The sequence below is a fragment of the Alexandromys fortis genome, unplaced genomic scaffold, assembly GCF_014885135.2.
Source record: "Alexandromys fortis isolate MF-2015 unplaced genomic scaffold, M_Fortis_MF-2015_v1.1 scaffold_30, whole genome shotgun sequence".
NCBI lineage: Eukaryota > Metazoa > Chordata > Mammalia > Rodentia > Cricetidae > Alexandromys > Alexandromys fortis.
Genome location: NW_026067922.1, coordinates 9,824,192 through 9,841,497, shown reverse-complemented (window position 1 = coordinate 9,841,497; position 17,306 = coordinate 9,824,192). Strand labels below are relative to the sequence as shown.

The window sequence follows — 17,306 nt, the reverse complement described above, 5'->3', positions numbered from 1 at the left end:
TGTGTTTAATGACACGTAGCACCACTAGGACAGAATGGCAAATGATAAAATACAGACTACAGAACAGAAAACACACATGTGTTTCACACTTGGATGCAGGTCTGTTAGTTTGGGTTAGGGACACATTTGAAGAGCTATGAAACAGAAACCTCAAATACTATTCTTTCTTAAGGTTAGGAGTTGTGATTTTAGTTGCTTTTAATGTGTATTTTCCTACTGTATTGTGGGAATACTGTAACTTTTCTAAATTTCTGCTGTATTAAAGGTCACCCCTAGTTTCAATAGTGTAAAGATACTATTTTTTTCCCTTTGAAAGTTGAGTAGTGGCTCATGACATTTCTGACTGCTGGTGACTTGTGTCATGTTCTAATGGATGTGCTTTAGGTCTTTGCTTCATTGCTTGAAATAAAGCAGCCATATGAATTTATTTTATTGTGATTTAAATTTAAAAAAATGATTACGATCTTGTCAACTGACTCGGTGGATAGAATGTTTACCTAGCATGTTTGATCACCAGTACTGTATTAGGGAAGATGGTATAGTCCTATAATCCCAGTAATTTTGAAGGAAGGAAAGAGGACCTGATGAATAAATTTAAACAATTTTTACATTGTAAATTTGGCTTTCCACTTGTATTATTTTCTTTGTTAGTCTAAATATGGCGATTGATGATGATCACGATGATGCTGAATGAAGCATGACGGTTATTGGCATTCACAGCTTTCACCCAATACAGTCGTTGACATCCTCTTCCCTTCCTGCTTAAAGGAGGGTAACTTGTTTCCTTGTGATTTTAAGTCCCTAGTGGTCTAGTATTATGATCCTCATGAATGGACTCCAATGTACCTCAAATTTTCCTATGAATTCTATCAATCATTATGAAATGTTTATGGATTAACTCATGTTCCTAATGTGCTCCACCTGAAGTATTGCCTAGATATATGATAAGTGTGTATGCATATGTGTGTGTACATGCGTGCATGCATGTTTATATAATGCATATATACACCAAACACTTAGGCTTTCTGTTTGGCTTCCAAGAAGTTTTATAATATGCATCCCTTGGTGGCCCACTGCTCAATATCTTGTCCACATCAGACTCCAGCTTGCAGTGATCCTCCTGCCTCTTTCGGCCAAACGTTAAAATTGTAGTTAAACTTTTCCATACCTAGGGATAGTTCTGATTTTAACACTTTATTGTATCCAACAAAGGTGACTGCCTAGGATTAGAAAGAAAACACTAGATATAATCCAACTAGCTAAAGCGTGTTTGATGCTCTCCTAAGATGAACACTGAAACTCCTTGACAGTGGAGTAGAATGGAAGAAAAGCAAGTTAAGAAACAGAGCACTGTAGAGTAGGTCAAACATATGGGTTACCATTAAAATTGTACAATGGCTGGTAGGTAAGTGGTATTATTACAGTTTTTATAGTTCAAAGAAAAATGCCAAGATATTAAGTGACTTTTTTATCTTTGGATGGTCCTATGTAGTAGAATGAGAGGGTGTATCAAAGACTCTTGAACTTGGAAGCTGGGATTTCACTACTTTCTTATATGTTCTCCAAACACGGTGAGAGGTGGCTCATCAGTCACTTCCGAGGGCACAGGCATTGTGATCTTTCATGATTATTCTCCAAGACCAGTGATCATGCGGTTTTAGCGTGAGGGGCCGTCTCAAGACATCTATGTGTAGTTTGCACAGAGTCAAATTATTAATAGCCTCATCACTGGAAAACATGTAATTCTTCTTGATCCAGCATTACTCAATTCAAGCTAAAATGACATTCTGAGCCTCATTTATGTAGTCCATCATTCGCTGCGACTTGGTGTTGAAGTTGGAGAGGTACAGGTCTGGATTAAGCCCTTCAGAATCTCTTGGGTAGCTAGCAATACAATTAACAACCACAGAATAGTTCACAGGCAATTTCACATTCGCCCCAGAGCCGATGACAGCAGCAAATGACTTTAAATCAGATCTCTGAGGCACTGGCTACACGCATTGACACTCTCTAACTGCATTGCTGTGGAGAATTCTCTCATGTATAAAATGTGGATTTAAAAATTCCTCAGGAGATTAGCTTCGGGATCAAAGGAAATGCTACCTTAAGAGTCCATTTTGATTGCATGTGAGCCTCGGAGCTTGGGCTGTCCTAGAGGATTAAATTCAATGTGCAGGTCGTTTCCTCCTCCACGTGATGCTTTTCACTCACACATTTAGTTAGAGGCTAAAATCTCTCCGGAGAATAGAAAGAGCCATAACCTTCATTTCTGAAGCCCAAAGGCAAAAAGTAAGGAGACTGCAATGGATTGCTACTGTATAATTCATACATCCTAGGAAGGGAAAACTCCAGGCGTGGGATGACTGGGACATGTTTAGATTGCGCAATCTTGGTGATATTCCCTAAAGGAAATGGGTAACTTGTGCTGAAGCCATTTTAAGATGGGGATTCGATTCGTAACATCTGGATCATGAAAGAAGTGGGTATTTTGTGTCTAACTTCGAGGAGCCATAATGTCCCGGCTCATTTAGGGTTGTTTTATGCGCCCCACCTTCCAACAGAAATTATGTTGGCTTAGCAATCCTCCGACCAAAGCAGGAGGGAGACAAGACCTAGAACTTAAAAATTCTTGGTGAGACAGATTTCATTTGTGTGGATTTGTACATCATGGTCACCATTATCATCAGCTCTATTAGAATGCAAACTCTACCATCACCGGAGATGGTGACAACAGCCTCAGTGACCCCCCCCCCCCAGGCGCTTGCTTGCTATGTGGCAATGCCAAGGTCAGCACCGTTTCCTGCTAGTCAGCAGTCAGGTGTCTTTGCTCTGCTCCAGGGGATCAAATATGATGATGACAACTTTTCCTAATCACTATTATAGACAGATTTCCCTGAGCCCTGTAGAAATGCTGTATTAAAGTAACCTTTGAAAACCTGGTGAATTTTTATTGATAGGTAGAAAAAAATCACAGTTTGAAGTGATACTACAAGTAAGACAGAAATAATTAGTTCACACATAGAAGTGAAATAATAAATATTAAGGATTGCATGTGGGTGAGCCAGGTTACATAGAATTCTCCTTGGGAATCATTGCCGCCATGAACCAGGTCGGATGCATCCTCAAGAGTATTTTCTCCGATAGCAAATCAACAATGGTAGCAGTCATATTTTCTCTGTCCAAGAGACTAGGGCAGATGTCAGGTTTTCCTCCTTCCCATGGGCTGTTTACAGAACACACTGCCTTGGGCTGCAGGGCCTCCCACAGGTAAACATGTTGGTCTGGTCTGGACCTTTCAGAGTTATTTAAACACATATCAAGGTGGCTGAAAACCAGACATGGGACCCTCCCCTGAGAGTCTAGAGCATTGTTCCTGCAGATGGATGATTCAGATAGACCTTGATGAAGTGGGTCCCTCTCCTCTTTCATTCTTCCTTTGTCATTTATTTCTCCTTTTCTCTAAAGCCCCCTTTCTCTTCTTTATCTAGTCTCTTTTTCTCTTTCTCTCCTAGTCAACCTCACTTGAGACTTAAACCCTGAGTTTTATTTTCTCTTTTAAATCATCTCTGTTCCCTTACCCAGATTAGTAGTCATTTGGTTTTAGGCATGCAGATTTTCTACATCATGTATTGACCCCATCTTCCCTCTCAGGCATGCCCTTAGAGGGTCATCAGTGCTAAAGTTGATCTGAGCTCAGACCCTGCCTTGGTCTGAGAGCTCGGGTGGATTTGCCAATGGGTCCTGTGGGGTTGAATTCACGTTATCAGGAGTGATGCTAACATGTCTTTGGAAGGTGTGGATTATTCACTATGTCATAGTCACAATTGCTAGCTGTGCAAGTGGAAGGCAGTCAGTTTCTTAAATGAAATTAAGTTTACGGGGGAGCAGTTGGGTTGGAGCATTTCCTGGTTCATTCTCCCTTTCATCTTAAAAGTCCTTTCAGCTCTAGAATGTGCTCATTTACATTCACTACCTACCTCTGTGTGTCAGGCTGGATGGACTCTGATGAAAGCTACTGCCGCCTTTATCTTCCAGAGCAGGCTGAGTCCAGGAGGGTCGGTGGATGAATTTGTAGAGGCCGTCAGAAGACTTGCTGTTACTTTGACCCCGCTGTGTTATTTTGCTTCCCATCTTTGAGAAGTTTCTGATCTTATAATGACCCTATTACAATGCTTAGTCAAATGCACTTCAAAATTAATGGTATATACTTAGTATTTTACTTATAAAAAATTCTACTGAACATGGAGATCAGGTTAAGTGGTAATCTCTACTGGATGGAAAGAGTTAACAAATAACTATGAACAGTAATGAAGAACTATGAGAATAAAGAATGAGTACTTTGAAGTGTAACTCAGTGGGCTGCATGGAAGTCTGTAAGAGGGGGCTTTGTACTTTATTGGAGACCAGAGAATCTCTCTGAAAGAGTGAAAATGAAGGTAAAATTTGCATACAATAATCCAATGCAAATCATGCTGCAGCAAGGCATGCATTGCTCCCGTGCCAGGAAGATCAGACTTTCCCAAACCAATTCATGGTTCCCAGGGAGTTGTGTGCTTCTGACGGATTCACCTAATTAGAGATTTGATAGTTCCATAGTAGCCAACTCTTGCTTTGCACAGGCCACATATAAGCCCAAGTTCTACTACAGGACAAGCTGTATACTTCAGACTCCAGCCGCCAAAAAGAGAGATTGCTCTGTCTGAAGCACCTGCAGAATCATGGTTGTAGAGTACATTCAGTTTTCTGCCAAGAGAGGCATCAGGTTGACCAGGACTGAGATATGTGGTCAGAGCATCACTAATATCAGCCATGGGTTGACTGACACTTGACTAATGCTTCTGCTTAGTTTTTTGAATTAGAATATTTAAAAAGATGCTCAAACTATGGTAATTGAATGAGCAAGTACAGTTGAGCCCACACATACCCAGGGACCAGGCAGGGCCCACTCTTATCTTATGCAAGCTGGTCTGTGATTGAGCACAGGGCTCTGATGTCATGGAGTTTACTGTGTCTTTGATGTTATCATGAGTTCACATCATTGTTCTTGAATTCCCACTGCAACTGTTGATATTCATACAAAGCTTGCTCTTTGTATTGCTTACTGGCTCTGTGTGGAAGCAGTCTGTCTCTCTGTCTCTGTCTGTCTGTCTCTCTGCCTAAGCCAAAATTTTTCTTTTCCTGGAGGACTAGGAGGAAAATTTCAAAACCATTATTAAAGGAAAGTATTGCATCAGAAGGTGTCTCTGGAATAAAACGTGTGGACCCTAGCACACTTCCTTTATAGTACCATTAAATTCAACCGAGCAAAGGCAGTTCATTTGGGGGTGTGCATTGTTACTCCAGGCTCTGTGTCATCTGGGCTATATTAGTGACAGTCAGAACACCCCAATAAGTGACCGCATCCTGCAGATCTTTGGCCATCTTTAGGCCAGATGACATTGCGTTATCTAAGTCTGATGTGGTGCAGATGCAAATCAAGCATCTGGGAGCTGTGAAATTCCAGATGACAGACATTTGTCCTGCACGAGAACAGGGGTTATGACTGAGAAGAAATTTCAACAGCAGTTTTGTAGCCACAACACTGAGTGCAAACACAGTAACTGCGGCCTCGGGTGTGAAGGCTGGCCCTTACCACATAGATCAGCGCCAAGAATGCCGAGGGGACAGATGGGCCCTAGTAAGCTCGGGAGATAGCTGATTCACACTGAGACACTTCTTTCTCAAACTCAAGCCAATTGCCCAAGTTAGGGAAAGAAATGGCTGCTCCTCTCGTATTTTCCCTTCAGTACTAAACACCGCTGAAATGGAACCAAAAGATGGTCTTATAACTGCCTGTGGTAGTTAATATTGTCAACTTGACAGCAACAATAAGACATACTTCTAAGCATTTCTTGTATGATTATCATTATGGCAAGTGAGGTGGGGAGACTCACTCAAAAAGGGTGATGCCCTTTCCTGAGCTCCAGCCCTAGAGTGCGGATAACGCCAGCTTAGTAAGGACACTTAGAACTCTTTTCTTCTTGACTGTGACCCTGTGTGATCAGTGGCTTTAAGATTCTTCTGGCATGGCTTTCTCACCATGATAGAGAAATTCCTACAAATCATGCACCCAAATAAATCTTTCTCTCAGAGTAATTGCTCTTTCGGAGTATTTTATCTAAGCCATGGAAAGAATACACTACTCAATAGTTGGAACAGTTCTTTAAACTTTGCTGATTTCTTAATTGCCCCTTTTCCGTGCATTAAGAAATACCTAGCCACTTTCAGCAGGAACTATGATCTGACAAATAGCAAACACAACACACTCTGCCCATGGAAAAGAAGATTTGGTGAACTTACACTGTAAACACACATCTTTGGATTCCAGTACCCTTGCCTATAGGTGAGGGGCTGGGTTGACTCGTATATCATTTTATCGCGTATAAACAAATTAACCCATTATTCCTCCTGGCCCAGCATACTCATTCCACCAGTAAAAGCATGCATCTGAACAATTTTGAATGACTTTATCATTTAAACCTCTAGTCACAGAGAGGAGATGGGACATGAATCTATCATGTGTCTGGCGATGCAGTATGCTTAGCGAGCCTGGCGCTGTTTAATTAGCCTTTAAGCTGTCCCTCTCCATCACTCCGAGTCAGCAAGCACAATGCCGTAGTGATGTATGCTGTAATATTTTCCATTTCCAGAATGAAGCTCTTCCATTTCTTTCCTTCATCCTGAAGAGAGAGGTCTTGCGAATTAGTAGGGAGGATGATGTCAATTTGGTACCCGTTAGCCCTTTCTTTAAACCTCAGTATCTCAATATGCCGCAGGGAGACAAGACTATTTGTATCTTTCAGCCCAAGTTTCTTCTTCTCTACAATAATGATCTACTCGCATGTAGGTCTTGTGACAGCTATCAATTGAGATGAAATATTAAAGACTGACTATAAATACATATTTCCTAGTTCCATTTCACTCTTCTTTCAAGATGCCCCCAAGGGAGATATCAGATTAGGTCTTTTTAAGTTTGGCTTTGAAATGTCATTTTGCTATTAAAAAAAGAAAACAACAGAAAGCAGTCTTAGATCATCCTTTCTTTCTTCTGAATCCTTTCATCTCTGTACAGTCAATCAACATGTCTTCCAGCTTTCAGGTACTCCCCACCTGTCACTGGCTTCTGCCATCAGCAAGCCAGACTTCCCTGATGGTGGAGGCGGCCATTCATTCATAGCTTCCGTCACTGATTCAAGTAAGCAAATGGGTATTGATTCCCCGAGAAGCACAGATAAATGAGGGCCCTCAGCATAAGTGGATGGATCTAGTGAAGGGTGGATGGTAAGGAGTTTAGAATAGTGTCACAAATGCTAGACCGGAGACGCCATTGCTTCTTCCTAACCAGCAACCTACAGAGTTAGAAATGGGCATTTGCTTTACTTAGTCTCAGAATTTTTTTCTTAGTAGTGAAAAATCTGAGCTAATACATAGAGGCCATTCTCTCGTGACGGCAATTGCTTAGAGCACACTGCTCACATATCTGTTTTCTGGGAACTGCGTGAACGGATAATCAAGATCAGAGGGTGTAATGCATGGGCTGCTTTGTTGGTGGTGAACAGATGACGGATGAATGATGGAGAGAGGAGTCATGGGTTTGCCCACAGAATCGAATCCCTGTGTTGTGAAATACCAACCTCAGGGACTACAAATGAGAAGTTATGACCCCCTCAGGAATAAGCATCCTTTGTAGAGTGAGCTGATTAAACCACATCAATGATTGTTACATTAATTAAAATCATATAAGTTCCAGGGTGGCGTGCACATATAATCTTAGCACTTGAGAGAATAATGTGTGTGTGTGTAGGGTGTCATGAATTTAAGAACGCCTTAGATTATATCCTATGACCCTGTCTCAAAATAAAGTGACCCAGGCCAGGCGGTGGTGACGCACACCTTTAATTCCAGGACTCGGGAGGCAGAGGCAGGTAGATCCCTGTGTGTTTGAGGCCAGTCTGGTTTATAAGACCTAGTTCCAGGAGAGCCAGGGCTGTTACACAGAGATACCCTGTCTTGACAAGCCAAATAAACAAATAAATAGGTAAATAAATAAGTAAGTAAAGTGACCCCCCAAAAATATAAGTTAGATAAACACGGTGAATGCTAAAATATTTCAATTTGCCATGGGCACTGTTATTCTTATGAAAGTCCACGGAGGCACCATATAACCCACACTGTCTAGAACCTAACCTTAACTGTCTAGTTGCTCCTCTCTCCTGCCCATGGTGCCTGGGCAACGCACTAACACACAGCTGCACTTTTTCAGGGCAGATATAGGATGAACCAATGCGTATCAGCGATCCCCAGGTCCAAACAATATTCAAATTTATTTGTCCAAGAGCTTTGCCTACCGAAGACTTCCACACTTAGAAACCCCAAATCAGCATGTACATTAAATACAGCCTGTCAGTTCAAGGGCATGTGGACCTCTTCTCCCGTTATACACAGAACTACCAAAGCAGCTATGTGTGCCCACCCCCACCTTCTTGCATGTACTCCTCTCTTTGCTCTGATTGCTTCCTATAAAATATTGGACAAGGACATTTCTCAACCCAAGAGCATACATTTTTTTTTTGGCATATTTGTTCTGATTTTATTGCACTGTTAACTTTGCCTCAGGCTCTCAAAACACTGGAATTCTCAAGAATGTCAAATTCTTTTCTTTTTTTTTTTCCTAGACAAGAGAAAATGACTTATTTCCAATACTGGGAGCTCGTGTTTTGTATTCCTGAGCTAAAATGTAATTTCAAGTCACAGGGAATTATGGTGACATTGGAGAGGTGAATGAGACGCTGGTTTTCTGTTCGGGTCATTGCCTTGGTCTTACTTTTTGTTGTGGAAGTATTTAACATTTTCACCCCATCTACAATGGTAGCAAAGCCTCTTGAAAAATCTGTGCCAAATGACTTGCTTACAATTAAAAGCATATGTCTAAACTGCAGGCTCCGGAAACATATATCCTACATTTTATATTTTTCTATATGGCTCTTCTCCAGAGATTCAAATATTAAGGCCATAAATTTTCAACAGTTTCAAAATGATAGCAGTGGCTGGAAATAAATGAATGGTCACATTGCTGGAGCTTGGACGTCTCTGGTGCCTGGACCATTCGTGTGCAGCCTTGGGGACTTGATCTGTGGCTTTAAGAAAAGTTAGGCTGACGTGGAAGCTATACAATCGTGTTTTGGGGACAGTTTCAGTCTTAGTGTCCATCACGGGTGTCTTAGAGAACACGATTTGATTCTCTCCTTGTTTGGTTTCCTTTTTGTCCCCCCTCAGTCCGAGTTCAATTGGTACTACAGAAGATTAAGAAGCTGATGCCTTGCTACTACTGGTATACCAGACCATTTGCCCACAAAACAACTCAGGCTGTTTCCAGTACAAGGAGTGGGGTGATCTCCCACCACCCTGAAGGGAAAGTATGTCTTGAATCACAGCACACCTCGTGTTTAAGAAGTACAAAAGATGCTCTTTTCAGGATGCCAGTGCAGTCTGGCATAAAACAACAGCTAGGGCTTGCTTCTGTTTGGAGAAAATACTCTTTGCTTTTTTTGACATCAAAGTTAGTGTTATCCCTGGTAGATTTCCAGCCAGCTGGGTTTACTTCACCATGTGTGTCAAGTGAATTGGAAGGTTTAGCCTAACTTCAGCATCTAATCTACAGAGCAGTCAGCGGGAAGAACCACTTCTAGTGATTTGGTGAAGGATAACTTTTTCATCAGTGACAACGAGGTCCCAGAAAAAGAGACCTCCATCTGCCTTTAAGACTCCATAATCCCGAGCAGTGGTTCACTCAGGAATGGACAGTCCAAGGGTCCCGGTCCTCCTTGTTTCTTGCCTGTATTGATCTAGGCCAGATGACAGATGTGAGAATCCACAGATGAACCCATCACTGGACTGTTGAGTTTCTAAACCTTTTCTGTTCTATCATGGAAAGCAACGATCTCCATGGGCACCCAGAAGGGAAGTCAAGATCACAAAGGAAGAAGTTTTCACTGAGGCCGATACCTTTGAGCTGATTGTCTGGCAGTGCAGCTGTGGCTTTGAAGTAGAGGTAGGTTGCCCAATTTTGGCATTTCTAGAAGACATCTTGCTATTGGCAGGGCTGACTCATGGGTCTTAGACTAGAATAACTACAGGAAGGTGGGAAGAGGACTCTATTTGGTTTTGTTTTTATTTTCCTAAGTCCTAAGTTCTTATGCATGCTAAACATGCCCCCTACCATTGAACTACAACACAACAACTCACAACTTTAGTGTTTTGCCTTTATCTTTCTTCTTTCTTTCTTTCTTTCTTTCTTTCTTTCTTTCTTTCTTTCTTTCTTTCTTCCTTCCTTCTTTCCTTCCTTCCTTTCTCCTTCCTACTCTCTCTCTCTTCCCTTCTTTCCTTCTTCCCTCCTTTTCTTTCTTTCTTTTAGAGATATTGGGTTACTATAGCCCTAGCTAGTCTCACTATCTGACCCAAACTGATTTCCAATTCATGATCCTCCAGCTTTAACCTCAAGGGCCCTGGGATTACAACAGTGAGCTATAACCAGAGCTATTCAATTTCACACATTTTTTTTTTAAAAAGTGTATTCAATCAGTTCCCAAGCACTGAATGAATCCTATGTGGCAACCACTCTGGAATGGCAGGACCTCTAACAATGATGTCATGAGAAAGTGGAAAAGCCATGATTCCCCCGAAGCCTCTGATAAGCTGCTGGGAAACAAATGCATCATTTTTCTTCTCTTTATATCTGTAGTTACCACAGGGATTCAGGTATGTGCTTAAATGTGAGTCAAGCCTAAAGGCTGATTTTTTTTTTTAAACTAAAGCTTTAAAAAGCCACCGAAGAAAGCATAGCTTACTAAGAAAGCAAAAGAAAAAAATTTCAGGTACCTCAATATGGAGCCATGTAATGCAGTGCTCTGAGAGACTTTGCTGTGAGTAGATGCGCTAATTTGAAGGGGGTGGGCAGCTCCTTTCCCTTGGGGACTTGATAGTGCCACTTTTCTGCTGTCCTTTGCAGAGAAATTCTGGAATGCAGAAGCCCCAGACCTGTGCCTGGAAGGTGTTCTTTGATGTGCATCTGTAGTCGGTGTCTTTGCTGAAGGAACTCCAGGTACAGGTGTGGTGTCTGGTCACACTCATTCCTAGGCAGGTCTGCTTGAGGTGGGTCTGCCCTGGTTTGGGAGATAGTCCTCGGCGACCGTCCAATTCGCTCGAGCCATCCCACACAGAGAGCCTGCACTAAACACTTACTGTCTTCACCGTGGAGCACTTAACTGTCCTTCCTTACAGAAAATTATTTTTCTTGTGCAAGTCATGTAATTTGAGCAGTAAGTCCCATTCCTGTAGGACAAAGACAGATTCCTCACTAACCTGAGGGTTACAGTCAATGGATTTCATTTTCTAGTGGCGAACGGTCTCGACGCCAGAATCTAGAGTCATCACCAATGTTCACAAACTCCCTGACACATGGAAGAAGACTTCCTAAAGTGTGACACAAGGGTAAGGAGAAACCCAAAGAGAAAAAAGAAACAAATGCTAGTTGGTCTGCTTCTATCCAAGTTCAACACCAAATCCTAATGTGGTAATAATTACGTAAACTTCAATTTTGATTCTTTTTTTGTTTTGTTTTGTTTTTTGAGACAGAGTTTCTCTGTGGCTTTGGAGCCTGTCCTGGCACTAGCTCTGTAGACCAGGCTGGTCTCGAACTCACAGAGATCCGCCTGCCTCTGCCTCCCGAGTGCTGGGATTAAAGGCGTACGCCACCATTGCCTGGCACTGATTCACTTTTTATATGAACTGGAGCTGACTCATTGTCACTCAAACCTGAGACATTTCCAACTACGGTGGAGATGATCTTTGTCCCCAAATGTGGATGAAGTTGTAATACTATTGTTGGCAAAGATTCACTAGAGCACATCGTTGGTAGCTCACTTTGGGTATTGCCTATTTTCATACAGCTCTTCTGCTTATATCTTATTCCTTAGACTGTGATCGCGTGACTATGTATGACTGCAAAGAGGGGTGGACAATATGGTAGCTATTCTGTCCTTAGCTAAATACTGGAGATATCAAGTGGAAATGATATCTAGAGAGTTTTGTCATCTGCTCGAAGAGAGAGTAGCAAACATCTACCTCCCCCTCAAATGTTTCTAAACGCTGTAGAGAAAGGGAAGAATACTGTGCCAAGCCTATAGTAGGATCATCTCAGCAATGCAGGGTTCATCAACATTCCAAACCCAGTTAGGTCAGAAAGCGACACTAATGGGGAAAATTGTCCTTCTGATTTCAGCAGCAACTTTTCTTTAAATGAGATCTAACGGAGTCCAGTTTGCCCCCACACTCTCTCAGCAGCCGAGGATAATCTTGAACTTCTGATCCTTTTCCCTCTAGATGACAAATGCTAGGATTATAGGGATGGACCACCCCACCAAATCTATGTGACCCTAGTAATTGAACCCAGATCTTTGTGTGTGTTAGAAAGCACCCTATCAGCTGTGACACATCCCTAGTCTTTGGGCTGTTTTTTTGAAAAGACGAATGTGTAGCAGAACCAGGAACAGTCTCAAATGATCTTAACCTTGAGAGCAATCAGCAAGGGAGACCCTTCCAAAAACACACCTGGTGGGGAACGCCTAACAGGTTATAAATGAACTTCCCATTTTAGTTTGTTCTGGAGGTCAACAGCCCTTAGAGGAAAGGGAGAAAATAGTAAAACCAACAATATTTTCTTAAGGAATCAGTGAAGCTTTTAATGATACAGTCGTATACATAAAAACTTCAACAATGACCCTAGTGATCAATCAAAGGATCAATACAAGTTTAGCACACAGCTGCTTCATAGAAACCATCTGAAAACAGTTAGTACCATGATCAACAATCGGTTAAGGAAACATTGGTGTCTGCAGTGTGAAAAAACACAAAGTATATAGAAGTAAATCCGACAGAGATGAAGTATGGATTATTTCTAATTTGTGGTTTGACATTTGGTTCTCTTAATGAGCTCTCTAAATAAACAGAATTCTTTTGCTGAAACAATTAATTAAATTTCCGTTTCCCTACAGTAAATGCTTCTCAGTCCTTGTTTGTGAAACCCTCTCTTTACTGGTAGCCATGGAAATGTTTTCAATTTTATCTGAAAAAGTTGAGAGCAATTTGCTCTCTTCTCATTAGACCGCATTTTGAATCCTCTTGATTTATTCGGAATCATCGGCTGTTTTTCCGATGTTTTTCTCACATGCTCCCTTCTGGAGTGATTATTCTGGACATTTCCCTATCATCTTGTTCAGGAAAATCATTCTGCTTCACCCACAAAAACTGCTGTGGAATTGTTGATATTCTCTCCCACTCTGTTTCCGCAGCCGTCCCGTCCAGCCTTGACAAACCACTTACAAGTTCACCATCATGTCAGTTGGAAAACTGACATAGCCGGTAAAGATGGCTAAATCAAAAGAATAAACACTAAGTGCATCTGCCAAATGATTCTTCTGTTTTCAGAAAACAGAGCTTTGGAGTGAGTCAGGGTGAAGGGATACAATGTACTACAATGTCTACATGCAAAACAAATTGAACATGCTAAGATTGGGAATCTTCTCATCCTAACCAGTTACTTAGAAATCACAGAGGAACTGGCAGCAATCTCTCTGGGAAGAGTCTCAAAGGCGAAGTTACCTTACATTTCTCCAAAGTTTCAGAGTCAATATCATGAATATGTATTCCAGAGATTAATAGGATGACTGAAATCTAAGGGACTTTTAGTCCATCAGAGGCCAGCTGCACCCTGAGAACCTAGAATCCAGTAGCTGCTGAATTCATGAGGCCACAAGCCTCAGCAGTCCCAGCCATGTGCTGATGGATTCCTAGAGGGGTGCTGGTCTTCAGGACATGTTGAAAGGTCAAAGCATCGAGGTTCTTCCAATGATAGCAAAGGATGCAGCATCAGCAGTGTGGCTATGCTCGCCAGCAAGAGCAAAGCCCTGGCAAGTCAGTTCTTCCTGTGAACATAGATAGCTATGTCTGGGCTCTGAACTATGCCATGCTTTTTTGGGGAGGTTCTCCCCCTGTTAGTGCTTTCTGCTGATATCTTTAAAGATGCCATGATAAGGTGGATATTCGAGATCCAATCAGATCAACAGTCAAGATCGTCATCACAGCAGCCTTTTCTGTGAAAGCAGAAAAAGATTAAGGGTGGAACTTATTAGACTTTGGCAAACTCTCTCCAGATTTATAGTCAGAGCCCTTCCCATATCATGTTCCATAAAATCTGCCAGGCTCTGGCTCACCCCGAAGACAGAGAGCATTTGCCTATTCCCAGTGGGCAGTGGAAATAGCTGTCCTCACACCTCCACTGCCCTTTGTTCCCTTCTAAGAAACATCATTTCTCAGTGATACAAGTACATTTCGTTTGATAAAGTCCACCTTTTGCCTGGAAAAAAATATTTTAAGAACTCAATTTCCTCTACTTTTTCAGGATGTGAGATGGAGCTGTGCTCTCTTTACGAAGTTATTATGTTATGTGTTTCATTTCTTTGGATCCACACATGTTTATACATCTCATGGCTATCTGGTGTCTGCTGAGCCCAGAAAAGGGTTTGGATCCCCTATGACTGAAGTTACAGATGGATGTCAGCTGATATGTGGGTATTGGGACTCTAACCTAGGTCCCCTGGAAGAGCAGCCAGTGCTCTTGACCACTGAACCATCTCCACAGCACCTGGAAAATATTCTATTTTTGGCTCCTGGGAACTCCTTGCATTTGTAGTTCTTGGAGAGAATCTTGTTATTTTCTTTATGTGATACAGTCCAAGCGGTAGCTCTGGTGCTAGACTTACGATTTTGTTGTTTGCAGGCAAAGGGGATTGGCTTCCCAGAAAGATACTCTAACTTTCCCATCTCAGCCAACAGAAATATTTTCTGTGTTTAAATATCATCAATGATTTCCTTTCCTGATTTTTACCCATGAACTTTATAAAGGCAGACATGGTCAACTTTCTCTGGTTGTCCTTTATTCCAGCACCTTTGGGATTTCTCCCCAACTCTAACCTGAAAAATAAGTCCAAGTACTTCTTGGTACAGAGCCTTGTGTTGCTCTGTGTGGGCAGACAGGATGTACAAGCCTTGGGTGCATCATGATCTGGGAATAAAGGAACAATAACCAAAAATAGTGAAGGCAGGAAAATGCATTTCTACAGGAAAATGCAGAAGTTGGAAGGTAAAAAGAAAATGGGATAAGAAAGGGATGGGGGAGGAAGAGGAAGAGGGGCAAAGCTAGAAAGTGTAGGAGAGAAAGTAGGAGAGAGGAGAGGAGGGAGGGAGGAAAGGAAGAAGAGGGAGAGAGAGAAAGAGATTTCCATTCTGGAATTACAGTTGGGCTCTTAACTAAACTTCAAATTCACCACCTGAAGAGTAAGGTGACCACACTCATAATTAAACTACATCACACTGAGATTCTTGATATTAGAAAATTTTCTCAAATGTGAGAGCTGTATGTTGGCTTCTTCTATTGTGAAGAGAATGTCATGGTATTTAGCATTTTACATACTATTTTTAGTATAACACTTCTGTTCACATATACACAGTTCAAATAAAACATATTTACCACCAGTCCTTAACATTTTATAATTAAAAAGTTCATTAAAACATGTTTAAAGATATCTTATATTCAGCTATAGTTCTAATTCATTAATTTTCACTTTTTCAAAAAAAACCCAAATCTTGCTTGTGTATATATAGGTACGTAAACTGTGTGTGTACACATGTGTGCCACAGAAGGGGCTGTGTATACACATGTGTGTAAGCTGTGTGTACATATGTATGCCATGGGAGGGGCTGGTTTTACATATGTTTGTAAACTGTGTGTATGGGTGTGCCATGAAAGAGGCTGTGTATACCTGTGTGTATAAGCTGTGTGTGTGTGTGTGTGTATGTGTGTGCCATGGGAAGGGCTGGATGTATACATGTGTGTAAGCTGTGTGTATGTGTGTGCCATGGGAAGGGCTGGATGTATACATGTGTGTAAGCTGTGTGTATGTGTGTGCCATGGGAGAGGCTGTGTATACCTGTGTGTGTATGTGTGTGCCATGGGAAAGGCTGGGTGTTTACATGTGTGTAAGCTGTGTGTATGTGTGTGCCACGGGAGAGGCTGTGTATACCTGTGTGTGTGAGCTGTGTGTGTGCGTGTATGTGTGTGCCATGGGAAAGGTTAGGTGTCCTTCTTTAACGTATTGATATTTGTCACTCTTTTTTTTTGTTGTTGTTGTTTTAATTCAGACTTTTTCCCAGTTTTTTCTCCTAGAATTTTCTCTTTCGCTGCCCTTTGGGATTGACATTACTTGTATTGTAGATCATTTAAAATTGTCCTTTGGGGATTTGGGTGTTCAATTATTCCCATCCCCCCATCCCTTCATTCTTTCTCATATTTTAAAAGTCTTCCTTTGGGATTCAGTTTGGGTTATTTTTATTGTCCTAAATTTAAGTTCCTGTAGTATGGAGGAATGAGCTGCACCCCGCCTCCTGACTAGGTTAACCCCAGAAATAACCACAAAGAAAATTGTATTAATTTAATTATTGCCTGGCCCATTATATCTAGCCTCTTCTTGGCCAACTCTCACATCCTGATCTAACCCATTTCTGTTAATCTGTGCATCACCACGAGGTCAGGGCTTACCGGGAAGGATTCAATGTCTCTGACCTGATGTCCCCATGGCAGCTTTCCCTGTCTGCCTTCCTCCTCCCAGCATTCAGTTCTGTCTTCCTGCCTATCTAAGTACTGCCCTATCCAAAGGCCAAGGCAGTTTCTTTATTTAACCAATGAAAGCAACACAAATACAGAAGGACCTCCTACACCAAGTTCCTTATACAATTTCGATCTCACCGTTTTCTTACACATTCTCTCTTCCTGCTGAAATTGCCCGTCTAATCTTTACAGCATCTACCATTTCCACTGTAGCCGATAATATATTAATCAGTCCTACCATTTCATTTCTTGTCTGAAGTCTCCAAAATCCCCACACTGCATTTCTGTTGTTGCGCTCTGCCTTACTACTCCCCCTACTGCTCTGTTTCCCCTCACTTCTATTGCATGGCATGCATGGTTTTTCCACCTCTGAGAGCCAGAAATACTGAAATGAAGAGAATGGAAGATTTTTTTTTTTTGGTCTTGAATTTGACTTTCTTTGCTTCAGCTGCACTTTCCCAGCCCCCATGTAATTGAACATAACCAAGATTCCCACTTGGGTTAACTTTAAAGCTTCAGTTTTGCATATGTGTCCCAGAGGCCT

General features: G+C 41.7%; 1 pseudogene; it reads right to left on the bottom strand.

Moving 5' to 3' along the window:
* Nucleotides 1–1,769: 1,769 nt before the first annotated feature.
* On the bottom strand, nucleotides 1,770–10,125 carry LOC126501287 (peroxiredoxin-1-like; annotated as a pseudogene).
* Nucleotides 10,126–17,306: the final 7,181 nt, after the last annotated feature.